The 22,592-nt window shown below is 36.3% G+C and overlaps 1 long non-coding RNA gene across 1 annotated transcript in view; it reads left to right on the forward strand.

The window, feature by feature from the left end:
• LOC135308878 (uncharacterized) overlaps positions 1-22,592 on the forward strand; it is a 61,682-nt gene that overhangs the window by 12,283 nt on the left and 26,807 nt on the right. Inside the window, exons 3-5 of the long non-coding RNA XR_010369270.1 lie at positions 2,577-2,691; positions 5,466-5,541; positions 6,381-6,436. This is a non-coding gene — a long non-coding RNA (uncharacterized LOC135308878). The remainder of the gene's footprint in view (positions 1-2,576; positions 2,692-5,465; positions 5,542-6,380; positions 6,437-22,592) is intronic.

Consider the following 22,592-nt stretch of genomic DNA (forward strand, 5'->3'; position numbering starts at 1 on the left):
ACATTTGCAGCATTAGATAATTTGAGAATTCCTTCAATTTTAGTAGGATAGAGATGGTGAAATGAGTATATTCTAAAGTCTTTGTGTGATATGGGGTGTTATTCCTATTTTTTCTTAATTTCTTATCAAGTTTTTATTGTTATATCACTATAAAAGTGATGGTTTAAAAAGTAACAATAAGTCTCTGACATTATTGTCCACTTTATTAGGGCCAAATGTGAAAGGTACTACAGACAGTAAATCTACTTATCAGTGATTTGTGACAGTAAATCTACTTATCAGTGATTTGTAAGCATTGTAGGAATTGAAGTTATTTCATTTAATAAATAAATAACCTTCCAGTGTAGAAAAAGAATGATCTCTAACAATAGCCAAAGGCACCCATCTTGTGGAGAGGGTATGCAATGATTAGAGTTTCCATGGTGGTAGATTAGAAGAAGTCAACGAGATGCACAAAGTTGACAACTATCAGACCAAGAAATGACAAAATCATCGAACCAATCCTAAACTGCAGAATCATAATTAGTGGTTAGAAATATTTCCTATGCAACTTACATTTCTTTTTTAAAGCAGTTATTCAGGATGTGAAAGAAGCATTATATTGATATTTTGGGGGGGAAATGTCAGTGAGATTTCAGGCATACTCCCATGTGGGTATAAACACATGGCCTCAGGAGTACTGACACTTGGAATGAATCAGCTTGTTTAAGGAGGAATCAGGGGTACTTTTCACTGATGTTTTTTAATATATCTGTTATAAGGATTCCGTGCAACAAATACCAGTACATGGATCATAACAAAGTTTGCTGTGAAAGATTCTATCAGGCAGTGATTAATATGCTCAATATGCTGTAAGCTATAGTACCTGTACATTCTTCTCTGGTTTTGTGAGATTCTGTTGTTGCAGTTTCTGGCTTTCCCTGGATAAACCCCTCTACTCCTGTGTAAAAAATAAATAAATAAAAAAAGGAAAAATAATGACTAAAAAGAACACAACTTTACCATGGAAAGCTTCAGGAAAGATGATTCATGCTCCAAGTTAGAGAATGTTGTTATAATTTGTGTATGCTTGTCTCAGACACAAACTCACCAACTGTATATATTTAAGTGGTTCCCACTGTTTCCGTTTGCAGATAAAAAATGTGATCATATGATCCTTTCAAGATAAGCTACCACTAATTTTAAACACTCTGATTAGTCTGTTTTTACTTTTTGAAACAGTATCTCATAGGACTTCACTGTACTGGATGCAGTTCCTTGAGTTGTGAAATATTTCCTGAGAACTTTTCAAATTCCAAAGATATTTTAGTCCTAATATGCATGTGTGATATGTCATTACACCACTCATGTTTATACATTTTTGCCTGTATGTTGTAAATAGATCCATTTGCTGCTTTTACATTTTGTTTTCTTGCAGCTATCTGAACTGTGAAGTTACATCAGCTTGCAATACAACAAAGTCTTTTGTTATTTTTTGACTCCTAACTGCATTTAAATCCAACACATCACTTAAGCTTCAACTCTGACGGTTGCCTTTAGCTTTTAAGATTAACTATTCCCAGAAAAGTTAAGAATTTTTTCCCAATTTTTTGCATGAAAATTTTGCAGCTTAAAATGAACATGACAGCAGTCATTGCCAGTCCTTACCTCCAAATATGTCCAGTAAGAAATGGAGGCATTCTTACCATTTAAAGTTTCAGAGCAGATGGAGTTTGGCTATTCTGAGTCAGGGTCACAAGGTTGCATATTTCCCTCTGCTCAAGCCTTGTAACACTTGGTGAGCATTAGTCAGATACCAGGCTTCCGCATGTTGCCCTTAGCAGTGTGGCTGAAAGGAAAAGTAGCTTTTTTGGTAAATTGGGAGAGTGGGCAGAGATTTGAAATTGGCATAAAGTCAGCGTCAGTCTCCTGAGGCCATTCGTGCAGTCTGGCTTCTGCCAACTAGTCTAGCAAATTGTTCGTGTTTGCTTTTGAACTTTGTTCTACATATGTCAGGCTAGACTATTAACAGCTGAAGAAATGGACCAGCCAGTGAAAACTTTTTGTAAATTAGTTGAGCATGACTGTGCTGTTCAATATTGACTTTGTAACTTGGCAATGCTATCCACTGCTCACATTTGAGGAGGTGTATTGGGCATCCACTTAAGAGTATATGAGTTTATAAGGTTACATATGATCGTAGCACGTTTGTAGCTGACAGGAGCAGAAACTAAAATATTTTCAGTGAACAGCATTGCCAACTAAACAGAAACGGTAACTAGGCAATGCAGAAACACCACTTAGGGTGTTCATGACTCGGAAACACGATTTACCAAATGTCTTCCTTCCCCCCAGCCCCCAACTGAAACGTCTGTATTTACTTGGAAGCTTTATTTCACTAATCTGCAACATGTTATATATCAGAATTTAAAAAGCCAGTATGAAACTGAATCATCGTCACCACAAATATCAATGGAACAGTTTGATAATGCTGAATACAGGCGCAACCTTTCCAAAAACACCAAATAGTTCCGCATGATTATAAAGAGAAGTAATGAATTAAAGAAATGTTTATTCAATTACTTTTTTTTTTTTAGCTGAAACTGGCTTCTTACTTAGAAGGACCCTATCACAGGCAATGGCAGTGTTACCATCTCAGTAATACAGACTTGGATATCTGTGCCTAACACCGTAAACCATCACTTGAATCAGGTCAGAAAAACTTCTTCCCAATATAGTAACACTGGCACTGTGAAGTCCTGTGGTCATGGCCTGTTACTTTAAGGCAGTATGTTATGCAAAATGTTTGTCCTGCTGTTCCTCCATTCCTGATGATCCTCTTCCTTCTCCCATTTCTCTGGGTTCCACTGGATGAAGGAAGGTAGCAGGGCTACTGTTCAAATCTGAGCTAGAAATTTTAGTAGAATATTCAGTATTATACAGGACACAACTTTTCTCAGAGACAGGATGGTATTTGTCCTGGTTTATATCAATGAGCTGAACAGGCATTTACTGAGAAGTTGAATTTCCTACACTTCTCAACTATGAAGAGATCTGGACAGTCAATAACACGTGTTCCATGAGAATGCCATGCTAATTATCCCATGAGTCATTCCACATTGGATTTATAAATTTCTACAACCTGCACCAATATTTCAGCTTCTGCCTTCAGACAACTAAGCAAAAAAAAAAAAAAAGGCAGTGAAAAATACTTTACAAGCTACTAATCATCAATGGCTTTAAGGAGTACTCTTAAGCTCACAAATCCACTGAAAAAAATAAGGGCTGCACCTCAAATGTACTTCTAAGTTCATAATTTTAAGCAGAAATTAAGTCATCAACTTTGTGAATTGCTGCCTTGGAATATGTGAAAAGTTCAAGTTAAAAAACTTCATAATGCCAATACTATCAGAATTCTGCAAGGTTGTACTTGTTATGTGCATTTCATAGCAGCACTTTAAATCTAAAAGGACCAGGAGATCATTAAGGCTACAAAATAACTGTATTTTTCTTTCCACAGATGTTCCATCAAATTAGCTTTAATGTGAAATATACATATATTCACTTATGAAAGAGTGCAATGTACAGTTACTGCTTAATTGTTGAGGAACTCTGGTAGACATTTTTCATCTTTTTTAGAATGGAAACAGATGAGATTTTCAATTGAAAAAAAAAATGCCTGCCCACCTGGCTGTATTACACCATCTAATTAAAATATGCTGGGCACTTCGGAAGCAAAGACAATGTCTCTGCCTTCAGCACCTTGATATGTAACAAGAGTACTGTATCTCTTTTCTCAGATTGTCAAGATACAGAATGATAGATACATTCAAATAATGCTTAAGTAAATCTTTAATTTGCTGTTATAATTACTTCTTGGAGCAGTTGTGGATTTTTGAATATTTATAATACTTTTTACCCCAGTTTCAGATTAAAAAAAAAAAAAAACTAGTTTTAAAAAATAGAACTTAAAAATATCTGGTTTAGCCATGTTTTCGTATTTTGAAACAGACATTTAAAAGGCATCATCTTGATTTTCACTGAAAAGAAAAAAATTTTATTTAAAAAAATCCATTCCACCAACCATAGTAATTGTTTTAAACAGTTCTTTAAGAGTCTGACCAACAGAATGAGAAATCTGAGCTATGTGGGGTCCTGTGGGCCATCTCACGGCTTTAGCACTGACAGACATGGATTTTGATCAGTTTACTGAGATCCCCAGTTGTACCTAGCTATTCTGTTTTCTGTTGGAGAATGCATGTTACCCAGGCATAGTAGTTAACCTTCCACAGGCCCTGCCCTTGCTATGTATTAATCATATTTGTATGGGCTACACACATTACATCGCATCATTGAGATTTCCCACTTACGGGGTTTCTTTTGTATTTGGGAGAGGACAACTCCTTTCTATGCCCTTTTTATTCTTGTCATTGTACCTGTGTAAGACAGGTACTTAACATGAAGGTTTCTAAAGAGACAACATCTACCCTTATGAGCTAACATCCCCTTAAATGTTGTTATTATAGGCAAAAAGAGCTTCAACAAAAGCAAACTGAATAGGCTGCGTCTCGGCTGAGCTTGTTAAGAGACCTGCCAACAGGACAAGGAACTCTCAGAATTGTAAACAGCACAAATGAAAAATAAAATAATTACAAGCCTTGTGTTCTTCTCAGCCTGTCATCCTCCTCTTTGGTTGCAGTCCAGCAGCTTTTTGGAGGCTTCTTTTCAGGCCAATAAAAGTTCTCTTACTTCTATGTCAACCAAGATCCACATTTAGGTTAGAAATAATCCCAAAAGCCAAAATGTTCTTTGTGTGCCTGCAATCAGTACCCGTGTCATTCAACAAACTTGAGAAAAGTGGGTATCACTCTTTAAGGCTTCAAAGCAGAAAACACATTAGGCCTCGCAGGTTTCCTGATGCAGCCCAGAAAATGGATACATTATATCCTAAGCCCTTTTGAAAGAGAGCAAGGGAGATGTAGAAAAATATTTTTGAGATTTTGTTATCTGTCAGAACAATCAATAATGTATTTCAGAAGTTCCTACTTATTTTCAAAAATCTAACTTTTGAAGTGAAATATCTTCTGGATGTTAAGCGCTGAGCAGAAGTTTTTTGTTTCATTCTGGAGTTCTTACCATGTGAGATCTGAAAACACATTTTTATACATACCTGTATATACCTGGCAAGTATGGACTGCAAAATTTCACATGATCTGAATCCCCGTCATCTGGATTTGAGACCTGTTTGGACCTTGAGTTTCAGCACCAGAACAAAGACCACTACATTTATAACAGCCTACCCAAAGCTGAAGAGAGCTCATTTGATCCCAGTTAGCAACAAAGAGTTTCTTTCTCTTATGTGTCATGAGTTTCCTTCATTCACAGTATTTCCCATTTCCCTGGCCCTGTTCATCCTACATTTCAAGTACTGTTGCTACAAGACTTCCAGTTTGAACCAGTCACTTTACCCATTTTCTCTCTTTCAGGCTGCTGGGGCACCTATGTTCCTGTAAGCATGGCTGAACCGTTACATCTCTGGGACTTTGTGACCTTGCAAAGTGGGTGAGTGTCCTGAAACTGCCCCTGCCCATCTATTTATCTTCCAGCACAACTCTGAAATCCTGCGCATTATAATAGTTTGCTTATCAGAACAATATTCAGCCTTGAGTGCACTTTGAGTGATCATGTGAAAGATGCTGTTAAACAGTTTTAGAGGTTTTCTCATGCGTTACGGTTCCTGGAAATGCCTTTAGAGAAGGAGGATAGTGGCTGTGTGTGTCATAAGGCTTCAGAAATATTTTGTTTTTCATCTCAGTCCACTGGCCAAATAGAAATGAGTCACTTTATTGAATGAGTATCCTGTCTCCCATTGCTTTGTTTAGGTTTGCACCTACTTCTTCCTGAACAGAAAAAAAAAGAAAAAAGAAAAAAAGATCATCACACAAACATGCTGGTACATGTTTGTTTGGTACACATGATACAATGAGAAATTAAAACACTGTTCTCACTTTACTGTCTTTTACTACCTGAAGCACTGTGTGCTGGGACTAGTTCTTGGAAGGACTCTTCCCTTGCTCAGAAAGTGGTCAGCCCAGGAAAGGGAGAAGAGGCTTCTGAGCAGCACAAGGCTTCCTAAATTCCACTGAGAGCATTTAAAATGCTGATTTGAACTTCTGAAGAGTAAATTCAGTTTGGGAACACAAGGGAAGTCTAGTAATTGACATCAGATAAAAATCTAATAAAAGACAGTATCCATAGAAGGACTCTCTAAGTCTTGTGTCCTTTCCTTATGTATTCAACAATTTAGGATAAAAGAATAATATTATTTGAAGTGTGTTTCTGTATTGTTTTCCAAAGGAAAATTAGAACTGCAACAGGACCTCTTCATTTCTTTTGGGCAGGGTGTCAAGATGAAAAGCAAAAGGTTCCAGGAGCCTAGTGCCAACACCATGCTTTCGTAAGTATAAATCAAAACTATGACAGGTACTCCATAATAAGCACCTTTCCATGCTTATGTTCATTAAACAAATATATATATAACAGACACTGTCGAGAAAGGGCAATCCTTGATGCACAGTTGTTCATCACTTCAAGTAGTACAATACATGACAGAATTTAATTGATTTTGTGGTTGAAAATAACCAGAAAAATTATAAAGCACATTAGTTTATACTTTTTTTGCTGAGCTAAACCAAATAGTGAAGCAGTTGATCAGAGCATAATGACAGTCAGTGGTTCGTATTACTCCGATGGCTGTTTTGTGTGTAACAGTTCTGAAATCTACGCTGAAGCTTTTAGTGAATGCTGTTCCTGCTCTGAAGCAGCACTGTTCTCTCCCACACTCTCTCAGGATTGCCTTGCCACCACTGCCTTACAGTGCTCCCCTCCTACAGAGTATCTGGTCAGTGGCAGCAGCAGCTGCAGGAACAGTGCATTCAGCATGCCAGACTGAAATTCATGTTCCAGGAATGTCTCCTGGGGGGTTGAGCAATTCAGTCAGATTCATAGTTAAAAGCCTTTCACTGTAACACAATTACCCTGCAGTGGAGAAGAGGAATGGCTGGCATTTGTTTGCTACAAATGTTCCTTGCAAAACCCACTATTACGAAATCCTTCCTTGGGTGAAATTTCCACTGACAATGTAATGTACTTCTGCTAGAATGATAGACTTCTGTGTTGGGAATATAAGGGGGGAAATAGAATGATCAAGAACATTTTATATGGGTTTCAACATGCATTTTCTCAAAAATATTAGGGCTTTTTCTGTCTGAAAGTAGCAACTACAGCTGTCCAGAAGGACGCAAACAGTTCCAGAAAGTTGTGGTTTAGTGGCTGTTTAGAAAAGCATTTATTTTCTTTTTTTCACATTCTGGCTGGTTATTGTTATAAAAAACACAGAAAGTCATTGCAAAGAATATGTCATCTGCCTTAGGTAGGTGGGGCAGTCTTATTGGTGAAGTTACAGATTGAACTGGCCTCTAGCCTTCCAATTTGCAGTTTCTATCACATATTCTGCACTTCTGGCTTAGACTGAGTCATGGTCTGAAACAAGAGAGGAAACCGCTGCTGTCTGGCCAAACTGTCTCATCTTGCAGTAGGAATACTGTGTACTCCTCTGTCTTGTGATCCCCACCACTGAGTCCTAGTTTTCCAGCCACTGGGGAATAAAAGCAAGGGTATCCAAACTTGGCCCTCCTTAGACCTCCTTTCTGCCTCCTGGTAAGTGAAATCTTGCACTCAGCAAGTGGGGCAGAGAATTGAAGCACACATATGCTTGTGAGAATTGTGTGATACAGGGCAAGAAGAAAAGAGAAAGAACTGGGATGCTTTACAGATAATTTGTGATGGAGTCAAAGATGATGACAGTGACTAGAGTTTAAGAGGGGGATTAGAGAGGAGGTAAGGATAGAAGGAAAGGGAGGGAGAAGGGGATAGGGTGAGTTGTGGTGCAAGTGAAAAACTGGAGGGAAGAAACTATGAGGTAATACAGAGAACAGGAGAAAGCTGTCTGGAGATTACTTCTCAAGAGGCTCAAAGTACCGAAGGCAGTTTCGTGTCTCAGGAAACCAAAACTAAAATTTTACCACTTTGTGCATGTATTCTTCACCAGCTGTGTGACAATGAAATAATTAGACTTATTCACAGGTTACGCAGATGATTCAGCCAGATTAGACAGAAAGAGAGCTTGATGGGTCAAATCTGCACAAACTCTTTTGGGGTTTGCAGGATTTCCATTCTAATTCTTGGCCTGATATGAACTCCCTCATCATGTAATTTGAGCAGTGTGAAATACAGAGCTTATTAATTCAGTTGGAGCATTATATAGTTCATATTGTCTGAAGAAGCAATCTCATGGCAGCATAATTTCCTTCCTTTCCATACTTACCTTTTTTGGAGTCCAAAACCAATGTGCTTTCAAAAGTACACCCTGTAAGGATTATACAGACCAGTTGGTCAGTGCACAAAAAAGAGGCATAGACTTTCCAGACAAATCCATAACCCAGAAACAGAACAAAAAGAATCTGATATGATAGCAAGGTTGCTGGTCTGGACAGATGGAGAAGACAGAACATCTAAAATAGAAGGAAAGGAGACTAAATTTTTATAATATTTAATCTGAGCTGGTGGTCCAGGTAATAGTCACAGACACCATGCTCTTTTCTTCCAAGCTGATACAAGATAGTATTTGCATGGTTCAAATTTATTTAGGTTATAAAACAAATGCTTTCAATTCACAGTACAAACATCTGTACTCACTCCAAAGGTCATGTGAGACTGCAGTCATTTGAAATGCACTGGGAAGAGGTGATTTCAGGAAATACCTATCTACCTTTATATAAGGGAGAAACAAGAGAAACACAAGTAGGGAGGAAAAAGTAAAAAATCATTAAATATAGCCTGGAATAGCTCTAGTAAAATGGTTGTTAGAAAAGCTTCCATACATTTTGTGGTAAAACCTGGTGATGGTACAGGCAAAAGAATTTGCTTGTTGTTGTTTAGATCCTCCTATATGCACAAAATGAGACCTTCAAGCATTCTTCAATGCAGCTGTGTACAGAGATCCTCTGCTCTTATCATGAGCTTCTTTTCCAACAGAAACACTTTGCAGGATTTCAAACCCAGGGCAAACACTTAGGCCAAGAAGCAATAACAATAATGAATAGCTTTTGTATCCTTCAAAATGAGTCATGTTGTTCAAAAGGTAAGAGGCATTTGCTGATAATGGACAGGCAGTGATGATTCAGCAATTATATTTTCAACAGACCGTCAAAGAAACTTCAATGAACTATAAGAATGAATCTGTACTGATCTCATGGAAATATACAAAAGGAGTTGTTTTTACATTATTAGAAGCAAACACATTACTCAGACCGAAAAGTATAAAAGAGACTGATGGGCAGCCAAGTCTCTCAGCAGACAAGCCAAACAGATTTCTAAGCCCTCTTGAAGCTGTCTTTGCATTCCTTCCTCAAAGAACATTTTCAAAAGCAGTTATCCAGATTTCTTTTAAGTAATACACTGCCATAATATAGATCCAGATCACTAGTACTAAATGCCAAAACCACAGATACTCCATTCTACGCTTCCAGAAATACTTGAAAATGGATCAAATGTTAAAAATATTTGACATTGCAAAGTACCAGATGATTAGTTCATCTCAAGTGAGTTTTCATCAATCAGAAAGTTACCATATAAAGATTATTAGGAAAATCTTTAAGATATGATATCTGCCTTTGTAGCACCTAGTGAAGGCTAACCTTTAGAAAGAGAGGGAAAGTTTTGTAATACCTATATATATAATATAGGTAAATTCTTGCTATGACAATCTTTGCCTTCTTCTGGAGTCCAGTTGATTTCAAAAGGGCCACATAGATACTGAAGTCTACATGTGTAAGCCATAAATTTAGAATTCTCTGTGTGGATACTGAGAACTTTTTCCATCTTCTTGCGGAAGAGCTGTGAAAGACTCAACAGCCTATATGCAATTATCTTTGAGACTGAACCAGCCTTTGAGCCATCTCCAGAACATTTTAGCCCAATGAAATAATACATTTAAATGTATTGACAACCTTACAAAATGTCACAGTTTAATTTGTATAACCATGAATTTATAATTTGTAATTCAGTAACAATTTAATATATTTTTAGGCTAAGAAATACTTTTCCTTCTAAAATACAGGTGAAAGAAAGAAACATGTTTTCTAAGAAACATGGATGGAGCCACATCCAAAATGACACTTAGTCAAGAATTTCTTGGATCCATCCAACTGTGGGTGTTAGATTTCAAAGAAATTAAAATTCAGATTTTTTCTGACTGAACAAAATATATAGTGTTGACTTCCTGCTTAAAGCAAAAGGCACTGAACAGTCTCCACCAAAACAAATGGAAAATGGAGCCCAAGCACAGTAGCATAAGATAGACCAGCTAAGCCCCAGCACTTTTGCCTTTACTCTGCTTTTCTTATTCCATAGTATGGAATACAACAAGTTGTGTTTGTGTGTGCAGAAGCCTATATGAAAACATGAAAATATATGTCTGTTCACAGTTATTCGTTACAATAATTTAACTATAATACACTTTGTTCTACACTAGCATTCTGGCTCTGTCTGCCAGATCAGAATATTCTGTGTGTTTGCATTGCTTGGAAAATGACAAAAAAAAAAGCAGCTGGAATCTCTGGCAAGTCATGTAGTGCTGTTCACAATAAGCATGTAGAAGGTTAAAATTAGACTCAGAATTTGGTTTTGACATATTTTAAAAATAACTGACATTTGTCCTGGGAATGTACAACATCTAGCATGCATTAGAAAGAAGACCTTTCTACATCTGAGCACACTGTAGCAAAACAAAAAAGGAAAGCTTCCAACAAGCCAAAAAAGCAAACCGGCAACATGATCTTGAAATGCATAAATAGGATAATAACATGCAGTGCACAAGAAATAATCCCTCTGCTCTGCTATGTATTGCTTAGGCCACAGCTAAAGCACCATGTCCAATTTTGGGTATTTCAGAATAGTTTGTGTGAGAGGACTAGAGGCAACATGGTAACAGTCTTAAAGGATATAAAAGGACACTGTAAAGGAATAATATAAGTGTATTCCCTTCTCTATTTTGCACAGGGCAAAAAGTAATAAACTGGAAAAAATTGAAAATCAAAATTAAATTGGGAAGTGTAGGGGGGGAAATCTAAGCACAAACGTACTGGAAGACTGGAATAGCTTGCCTGAAGGGATTGCAGGTTGTCTATTAGGAAAAGTTTTAGGAGGAAATAAGGTAATGAAGACATTAAAATGAAAGAATTAATAAATAATAAATAATGAATTTAAAAAATCAGGAATTGTAGAACTGTCACTGATCCCATTATGCTGCAGGAGGATAGGCTAGGTGACTTCTGGAAGTTCCTACCAGATCTATGGGTCCAGGATTTGTTGGAAGGAGTGATAGCATGCTAAGACATGAGCCTCCCTCAGAAATTGTGGAATTTCCTGATTGTGCAGTGTCTGAATGGACAGGTTCTGGTTCTGTTCACATTTGGTTTCTATTAATTTTTTTTTCAGTACAATTTCTTACGTAGCTGAAGCTTCAGTCTCTGATAACTGCATTTCATTTAATCACTCAAATACAAGGTTTTCAAATGGATCTTTTGGATTTTCCTTGGAGAAGGAATAGGTCACACTACTGAAGTTTCTCTCTCAGACTATATTTATATGAAGTAGTTATATATTATTGTAAAAAACAAGTAAAACCTATTATCATTAAATAAATAACTTGACCATTTAAAATTGTATCAGTGATTAAAGTTATTGTTTCATGTCTTGTATGTAATATTTCCTACTGATTTCCTAGTGCTTCACTTATTTACAATATGTGCACAGATTGAGGGTCACTAGGAATTTTGTGCTGTCAGCATGGCCCTTAGCAATTTCCCTTTTTCTTTCCTTATTCTTTTTATTTGATTAAAGCTTTTCCCTCACCTTCCCTCAATAAGCTTGATTGGTAAAGAAATAACAACTAAAAAAATTCAAGAACAGTACTCCCCTTCTGCCAAAATACAATTTTAAGTCAGTGATAATATGGAACTGTTAGAACCAGAACACAACAACAATAAAACTGACTTTTTCTTGACCTCAGATTTTCTTTTAGAGTTATGGAACATTTCCAGTAGTGTGGGCATATAAAAGAAAGCAGAAACGCTAAATACTAACCACAACATTTTAACTTCTCTTCCTACTTACAAAACACCACTTACATACAAGCAGATAGAATATCAAAATATTAATACTGGTCAGATCTTCATTACCATGTGTACTAAAGCTGAGAAAATAACTAGCAAAAGATGTCGTTTAAAATGCTTATAAATTCAATTCCAAAACATTATTTTTCTCTACACTTATTGTGATATTCACATATCTGTACACCTATCATGATATTCATTAACATTAATAGCTCTCTTGGTAATCAGTGATCTCTAAACACAGCATGAAGCATCCTTGTCTAAATACACCATGAGAAATGGCTACCTTTAACATGTCCTTTTATTATAGCCATACTAAAGGAGCAATTTTACCAAAGGAAAGGCAATTATTAGAATTTCTAATCACATTTTTCAATGTTTTACTTATTATTAGTGATTTGGCTCAGATTACACATATTATTTTCAACAGTCAGGATAAAGGGGAAGGAGAAGGTGAAAAGAGAAAGAAAAAGAGAGAATAAAAGAAAGAAAGAAAAAGAGACAATTCCTGTCTGAGCATGACAGCAATACAATACCCCACACAAGCACCACAGTGAACTATTTTGAAAGCCAGGTGTTTTCTGTTGTTCTTCACACAAAACATCGGTAAAAAAAATATTTCTACTCTCAACACAAACTATTCCAATTTCCCCATTAAAACCAGGAACTCACAATAAGAATGAACACATCAATAAATAAAAACAGTAGTACTGCCTTCCAGTTATTTTAACGTCTGGTTTGGTATGCATATATGGTGTTGCACATTTAGCTCAATAGTCAGCCATGAGAACAGGATTTCTGTCCCTCCAGAATTCTGGGGATCTAAAACTGCAAGCTGAGCTTACAGAGTCACATTAACTTTTGTTCAACAATTAGAATGGGAAAAAATACTGCACAAGCATCATAGTTTTAAAAAAAAAGTGCCATTATATGTATGTAATGTAATACCATCCAACGTAAGCTTCATACTGAAAGAGCAATAAATCCAGAGTATTAATCCAGGCTTTGCAATTACCCTGTATGGACTAGAATAACTTAGCTTCTTGAATAAGCATTAAGAATAGAAAGAATAATAACAGGTCATATTAATCTTCTACTGGTTGTTTTTTTTTAACCTCTTGCCCTTGCTCAACATTATACAAAGTTTGCACAAATTTTCCATAAAAATAAGGCACTGGTTTATTTAATGTGTGCAAGCAAGTAGCCATAAATGGGTCTATTACAAGTGTCTGAATGTTATAAAATAGTATTACATTAATACATTACAGCTAAAAGTGAAAATCCAATTGAGTTGCAAATCATATCATTACAGTGATTAAATCCATGGCTTACCTAAGCCTATATTTAAAATTAAATATTTCTGAATTTATGTAAAAGACTTTAAGCAGACTATTTAACAAGAGCAAGCAAAAGCTTAGCACAAAAAAAAATGCTGCTACAGCAGCCTGTCACACTTCAGCCACCATCTTAATCTTTCAGTAAATTCTATAATGCTTTTTTTTCTTCATTCTAGAAATACAGTTGTAGCAGCATATTTCACAGCAACACTGCATCTGTACTTTAAAGCATGAGTTCAAATTCAATCTTTCAGAAGCTGAGCTAAATTTAACCTTATTTCCATATTTGTATACCTACCACTGTAACTGAGATAAAGAAAATGAAACCTTTTACTATCAGAAAAGTCTTGCTGTTTTTCTCAACCACAAAAAGCAATGAGGTATTATGCATGAAGGTACCAGTTCAACTACCTGTGCCGTTTAGTCTAATTCACCTCTCCCCGCTCCCATGTCAGCCACATGGATTGAACAGTCCCTCCAGGGCAGGACAGGTTCCTTGGGAATTGCTAGAAGGGCATGCAATGTACCACTGCTTCAGGAAGCCAGCTCTAGTCTGGGTAGCAAGGACTTTCACTGCAGTCTGAGATGGCTCATATGTGATGAAGAGAAATGCACTGATTGTGAATTTCCTTGTAAGTTGTTGAATACTAAGTGAAAAGCAAAAAGAAATTTACCATAAAGAATAGTAGATGTTAATAGTCTCTACGGAAAATGACAAAATAGCATACAAGAATTAGCCTAGTTCTTCTGGAACAGAGACATTATATTCATTCTTAATCAAATGATTGCTTTGTCCAACTCATCATTCAGCTGCTGACAGCAGCAAATACTAAGTATTTCAGGAAAAAAAAATGCAAGTAAACCCTATTGACAACTATAATAAAGTACCCGATTCTAGATATTTTCTCTTTCTAGTCCAGTCAGTTAATATTTACAATGACATTTATTTTTATGTTGTCCAAAATATTTGTGGCTGTTCTCAATATCCTCTGCTTTGTCCTGATAATCCATTGGGTTTGCAGATGTCTTGTACAAGTGAATGATTCAATTTATTTATGTGTTGCATCTAAAATATAATTCATCAGCTTCAAAATTAAGTTCTAAATCTGTGGTGCTTGTCTTTCATCTCTGCTCTAAACTTGAATTGCAAGAAGTAGTAATTGAAAGTAGCAAATAATGTTCTTAATTTTTTTACCTCTACAATACCTGTTTCCTGATCCTTATAAAGCTACAGTTACAGATTTTCATCTCCTCTTATTTGGAAATCTAAACATTTTGCTTCACATTTGGTCTTTCTTCTTATTTTATCCAGCTTTTTGGTAATACTTTTAAAATTTAAATGTAGTATTTCAGAGGGAAGTAAAATTTGAGGTCTTTGCACATACACAAGCAGCTTATTGGAATAGATTTGCTCAGCAACCCATTCAGCTGCACAGCATCCAAGCAGTGCTTGGGGTTCACCATCCAGTGAAAATGTACCTTCACAGGAGCCCTTTTACCTCTTAGTCCAGAGTCAGAGTCTGCACATACTGTGTTTCATTAGGGAGATGAGGTTTTCCTGGTAAGTAACTGGATGTGCATGACACTATTGCATGATGAGTAAATATTGACATATTGTATGATGATACAATAATATGACGATCAAAGTAGTTTTGTAGAGGATCATATCCTATTGTAGCTCCACAGTTGCTAGAAGGGAGAGCCCAGTGTCACAGAGTACATGGCTGTGCTAAATGCTGTGTAGTGGGTGTGATGTGCATGTTCTCAGAAGCACAGACATTTCTCTGAGCAAAAAGAATGTGCCCATACACTTCCTTTTCAGACAGCTTGCCTTCTAATATTCCATCTACTCGTCACCAGTCTTGTTTAGACATGTACAAAGTGTGTGGGGATTTTCTCATTGTGTCATCAGCACTTACTATAAGGAGCAGAAGGCAGATGGATTTGAAGTTGGCTGCATGCTACAGAAACCAACATGCCTTAACCATGTTGTCCCAATGGGCTGCCTAGACCTCAACAGCTCTTAGTGAAGTTCATTTGAGCTGACAGAGCTCATGCTTTTAAATGGGCTTTAATAGATTTATGTATCTGTTTGTACTGCATGTTGAGATAGTACAGGCCCAGTTTGCCAGATCAACTGACTAAAACAAGGCTGGTTTTTTACACTTTATGATATAACAATACTCCAGTGGTTGCAACACTTCTTGCTCAACTCAGTTCCAAATTCATTTTTTTACAAAGTAATTCATGACACTTGGCCTAGAAGAGATGTAATAAATATAATAAGGCTGAGATATGTTGCATATACTCAAACCCTTGGAAAAGACAGCACACCATTTTGGAGAGATTATGCACACTGCCTTTATGCCTTTCTCCTACCAAATGAAATATTGATATTGATACCTTTTTGGCATGGGCTGTAACCAGTGCCAAAGGACACATGTAAGGACAACAGAGATTCTGTGCTGAGCATTTAAAAAATAAAGAAAAATCTTCCAGACAACTCTTCAGCAGCACACCTGATTCTCAATGAGAGGCTAATAATCTGCAATTGATAAAAAATCCCCATTTAAATGTATACATTTATTTTGAAATGACATGAAAATTATAATATTATTTTAAGAATATGGTCTCAAGAGTTTTCACAGTTACCTGAAAAGCTTCATACTGGGCAATAGCTTCCACTAAAAATTGAATCACTTCAATCCAGGGATACAGTTACAATGCGTAAGAAAGAATTATAGAGTGGGAACTTGCAGCTAAGGAAAAAATTATTGTATACATCTTGTAGGAACTTCAAAGGAACCACATCAGGACTTGTTACTCTGTTGTGAGCATATATGCTTCTTGTGTACAAGATACATCTTGTTATTTCCTAACTATCATTAGCTATAAAACTGTTTCTACATTTCTAAGCAGTCATATACAGCTGAGAGAGACTGTCTCCCAAAAGAGACAGAAAGTATCTCTAGTTACATATCCTGTATTTAAACATCAAAAAAAAAAATTCAACACTTCCCTAAAAACTCAGCATTTGGTATATTTCCAGGAAAATTTATTTTCTAATATAAAAAATTAAATTTCTTAAAAGAAAATGCTATTTCACCTACAATCAGTGCTCATATCTAAAAAGAATTTTAAACAGTGAAAATCACCTAAACAGTTTACAGAGCTGGCAAAATTTATTATTAATTAATTCTTTTTGATAAATATTTTTCATCCTGAAAACATGTTGTCAAGTCCATGCTACAAAGAGCAGATTATAATAACCATTCTGGGTTAAAACTAAAAAATTAAACTGTTTTAATTGTCTTTCTTTTATCTAGTTTAATCCACCTCTAGGTAATGAATTTAATAACAACAACCAGCTCTTAAATAATCTTCTGATGAAAAGCTAAAATCAGAATTACTGTCAGTAATGACATAAGATCTCCATTTGGAAATAAAATAATTCTTATATATCTGTGTTAATCACTTTGTATTGGTTTATTTAATAAGCATGCAATTAATGTCAGTTTTAGGGATATAATTCCCTGGAATGGTAATGCTATTGCTGAAATAAATAAATACATACTTTTAGGTTGTTTGATCTGGGTATATGCCTGTAAATGCTGAAATATAAATTCTGTATGACCACTGATTTAGTTTAAATGCAAAACAAAATCATGGTTCACCAAATCACAGAATCCTTGAGATTGGAAGGGCCTCTGGAGACCATCTAGTCCTTCTCAAACCACATTCTAGGTGGCTCATATCTACATATCTCTTACTGATTCATAGTTCTACAAGTTTTTACTTTTTTCACCTTACAACAAAGGCCTTAAATCACTTTTTAAAGCTATTTCTGTATATTGAAGATAACCGCCTTGTAAATCTTTCACAAAGCAGGCACTTGGTTTCATTGGAACACATCATCTATTGAACAAACTAATCATATTCATTATTTTGAGCTGCTCATAACCAGAGATCTAGCCAGAGTCAACTTTGCTATAACATTGTTTGTATTCTTCAGTCTATACAATTAATAATTTCTTATTTATACTTCAATTTTGCTATGCAATTTTTGTATAAAATCCACATCCTTTCAAAACCAAGATCTACTAAAACAGCTTAGTACACTAAGATACACAGGCTAAACAGCAACACTATTTGACTGATACATTACTCTAAGTAATGCAACAATAAATGTCTTTCACAGAGGGTTTTAATATTCTTTATAGTACTATAACAAGCAAATACTAGTCAACAAACAAGTTTCAGTTTTCCAGCTCCAGATAATAAATTATGTCTCCTGTTTCTTGGTTGTTATTCTTGAGGTTCCTTCCTCAGAGCTCAACACAGTGATGGTGGAATACTTCCTCTGCACCAAAATGGCAGAAGGGAACATAGTTTTCATCTGTTGTACCACCTAGATTGAATTTTTTGCAATCACATGGCAATCACCTTTCATTGTAGTGGAATTCCTTAACTGAGCAAGATTAAAAGTGAACTGTCTACATAACAAAGAATACTGAAGCAGAAAGAGTGGGAGGGACAGCAGAAAAATAGGGAGCATGGAGGAGGAGCAGAGAGATAACAAAAAGAGTTGTTGGAGCACATTGTAGAAGAGGGAGAGAGATCATCAAATAGCCCTCTACAAATCTACTATATTAACCAATTTCTAGGACAGAGGGTTAAGTGGTATTTCTAGCTCTATTTTGTTACTCAAAGAAGCTTCCTATATCATTAGCCTCTTTTAGCTACAGTATAAAAACATCATTGCAAGGGTTTGTTGTGTTTGTTTTTAGAGAAATAAGGAATGACTGTGGGACATCAATACACATGACTATTTCTTAAGCAATGCGAACACCAATATTTCTCTAAATATACCAAAAAAAGTTTAATGGAAGCATCTAAACCACTAGACTTTGTATCTAGCCTTCTTTGGAAAGAAGGATGAACTGGCTTGGCTTTGCTAGTCTGTTAGACATATTTAAAAGGAAGTTAAGAAAGGAAAGAGTCCGCATAGACGTCATGAAAACTAAGGAGATAAGAAAAGTTAAAGTTCTGAAAAGAACCCTTTCACTGAGCCTGCTAATAACGATGGTCCATCTCTTCATTACCATGCTACTCATCCACCTCTGTTACTCTGCACAAAAGGGAAAAAAGCAGTCTTTATAGTTGTACATGATTATATTTTCCTTTTGTATTGAGTTCAAAGTCTTTTCTAAAAAAGCAAGAGTAGATTGCTCACAATGTAATGGGCCATTCCCAGGAAACGAAAAAATGGCCTTAACGTTTTATATTAATACAATAGGTTATGTATAAAACAGGTTTTAAAAAGTTAATGCATATTAGCTTAGAACAGCCATATTTTAACACTGTGCGACTGAAAGTTCCAGTAGAGCAGATGAATGAAACTACAGAAGAAAAAAACCCGCTATGACAAAGAGATAAAGGTTTAACTAAAAGGACTCAAATCTATATTTCAGGTGCCTCTTTACCTTCCATCAGGAAAAGAGTTATTAGGAGTAATGAAATCAGAGATAGAAAATACAAAAAGTTTTCAGATCCTTCTGTGCAAGGCGGCGACACCGGCCTTTACTTCTTCACTTTATAATGATTCCTTTGAGTTGTGGTTCTGAAAAAGCTGTGAAACATCTTCCTGTTATTTCTTTTTTATCTTTCCAAACACTGGCTAGGAATAACCCCATCCTATTCTTTTCTTGGATTTTTGAAACACATATTGACTGTAATGACTATAAATTATCTGGTTAATGTGTTGGATTTATAAAAGTGTTAGAGCTCCTCTACGCTGCTATGAGGTGCTTTTGAGAAGGTGCAAGGCACGAGAAGAATCTAACTTTTTCCATGCCTGCTTCTATTTTAGGCCGCTGCAAATATTAACTTTAGAAAATTTTTTAAGTTAACTGGATTTTAGGACAGTCTCACCACATCACTCCCCACCTGATTAGCTGTTGGCTCTCTCTTCACCACAAGTAGCAGTAGACTGCTAGCCAACAACACCTCTACCAAATACCTCCCCCACAGTCACTGTCCTGATGGTCGGTTTCTGATAATCTCTCTTAATCAGGACTTTTAAGATTCAGATACAGATTTCTACCAAGCTGCAGTTACAATGCGCATATGTAAAAGAAAAAACTGTTTCACAGCTTTGGTCACTCTTACTGTACTGCACTAACTACTCTAAAGCCAACACAAGCACTGAACCAGTAGTTTCCAGACCACATCATTACACACTGCAAAACGCAGGAAGCCAAGTAATAAACCTTGCAGTATCTGCATCTTCAGCCTTGATCTTCGCACCTAGAACTGTAATTGAATGTCTTAAGCATGACAGAAATAAACAGGTACTACAGAGTTACATATCCTTTCCATTAACCTATTTAATCTGCTAAACAATTGGAACAAAATCAAGGCTTTGGGATGAAATGTCTTTAGAAACACTATAACCACCTCTTCTTACCTCAAAATTTTCTTCAGATCATTTTGATCTCTGCAGAGTCATGACTACCAGAACGTAAAAGGAAGCATTTCAGTGTCCACAGAGAAGTTTCTGGTGGAAGATTAGAGACTTTGGATTTTCTTATCACAAAGATTAGTAGCTGTCATATTAGAAAAATTTTAAAAGACATTTTTGGTCAGCTCAACATCTATTACATAAAGGGAACTGTCAAAATTTAAACAAGGGTGCTCTTCCAACAGGTCCTCCCATCCCACCTAAAATGCAAGTCAAAAAGTAAAAATCATTTTTAAAAGTGCTGCCAGTAGCCTGATTTCAAGCATTGGCTGACTTATCTCATATGATGACCATTTCTTTGCTGATGGTACCACTCAAATTATTTAGATACATAGTACTATTTAGGTTTTCTGACATACTTTGCATTTGAGTGGTAATTCCTGGTAGAAAAGTCATCTGTGTACAGATTGTGAGCCAAGTTAAGAAGCAGGTCTGCCTATGCTAGTGATGACCTGAAGTAAAGGGTATTAAAAAAACTTAAGACAATTGTATCTACTATAAATCTAAACAAATTAAGAGTAAAAGACTTTCAGAGTTTCTGCTCAAAATCAGCAGTTCTGAGGAGAAATCGTATTTGACCTTCTTAATCTCTATAACAATAGTTTAATTTATGCTATGGTTCTTTCTTGTGGTCCCAGTTAGAATTGAGACTACTTCAGATCTACACTATCTGGCTCTGTATGAACACCATGGAAAGCCAACAACAATCTCATGCAGTAAAAAGTTTAAAAATCAACAGTACTTGAAAATTGAATTTGGGTTCTTCTCAGACATATATTATCAAATTATAAACATAGTACAAAAGTGAAAATGGCAGGAGACCTGATCTCTCCCCTACTTTTCTGAGTGGTTTCACGAATCCAATTTTTCTTTGCACAAATGGTGCACATGGAGAGAATCTTTTTATTCCTATGAATGAAAGCATTTGTATGCAAATAGAACATTCAAATGCAAATGAATGTATTTGCACAAGAAGCACTTGCCCACCTGCCACACAGCCTTGGCTTTTTGACTTTCAGGACCTGGGTGCTCAGAAGCAGAGAGTGAATAGGAGAATAAGAATGCCAGCAATATTTCAAAAGGTGAATGCTCAGTCGCTGTGAGCAGCAAGTGGGAAGGGTAAAACAATGGTGAAAAAATTAAGAAAAAATGAAATGTGCAAAGAAGATTCTTACAAGTGTTCACATATGGCATGTACACAGACCACCACTACCCAGACCTGAAGCAGTGGCAAACTAGAAGAAAGGAAAGAGGAAGTACTATAAGTGAAATCAAGGCTTTTGACAAATTCCTTTGTTTGCCTTTTTGTTTAGCAGCTGCATATATTCCATGCAAGGATATAATCTTTGAAATAATGGAATCTTACCACACTGAAACCCTGTTGATAAAACCTCGAGAGATTCTTAAAATCAGAAAACAAGTTTTTTGCATTAATGTATTTCCATTATTTTTCCTTATACCAATGATTAGCTCTTAAAAAATAAAAATCTTGTTGTTTTCTAGAATTCCCTGTGCTCTCAGCATCACTGCTATGCTGACAGCATAGGGCATGAATCTATTTCACCAGGCCAGTTTGGACTTCTAGTAACAAAAGTTTGAAAGTCAGCATTGGAAAGATCTGAGAGTAGTGCATCATGCAGTTGAGGATCTGCATCTTTTAACTCCGTAGAAGCAGCAAGAGTATTCAGATAATTTTGCAATGGTTTCTCATCACGCCTTGTATGCAGCCAAGGAATTGCAGCATACATCCCAAAAGTCTATCCCAAAGACAAAACAACACCACAACCCCATTGCCCTGCAATGGCTGTTCAGGAGCTGATTGTTGACATACACATGCAGCAGGTGGACATTCAGTGAAGCATATAAATCCTGTACAGAAGACTAAGGGAATAGGTTTTTGGGGGGCAGAGCAACCTGCCAAAGTATGCCCGCTAGGTGACTGAAGCATTGAATCTCACAGGAGCCCTCCTAGACCTAGCTGAAAATTTTAGGGCCATACAGCCCCTAGAGATTTTTTTCCTTTTTCATTTAAAATGTGTGATTACCCCTTACTTTCTGCCACCTGTTCTGTTTATAAACTTCTGCAGGGCCCCTCTCTCTGCTCTAATTTCCAACAAGCTGTCATGTTACCCTAACTCATGGGGCCACCTCGTCCCCGAGGCATTGAGATGACTCATGTGCATTCATGTATGCAGAGCGGCAGCTGGCCCTAAGGCCAACCAGGAGTGTGACCCATCTATCAGTTACTTGATTTTCTTGAAACTCTGAACCCTGCTAAAATAGACAACTCATGCAGAGCTTCACTACTTAATAGTATTTCTGTAATTTCCTTGATTGTTGCAATGGTTTCTGGAAAGCTATACTTCAAAAAAAATTTATGGAAAAAACTTGGAACTCCATTAAAATGTTCATCATTTCAGACTCAAGACACCCTTACTTCTAGGAACTCCAGGCACAAATTCAGGGAGTCCCCTCAGAAAAAAATAGATTTATTCTTTCTGAAATCGCAGTCAGCTAGCT

Source organism: Passer domesticus, chromosome 10, assembly GCF_036417665.1.
Source record: "Passer domesticus isolate bPasDom1 chromosome 10, bPasDom1.hap1, whole genome shotgun sequence".
Taxonomy (NCBI): Eukaryota; Metazoa; Chordata; class Aves; order Passeriformes; family Passeridae; genus Passer; species Passer domesticus.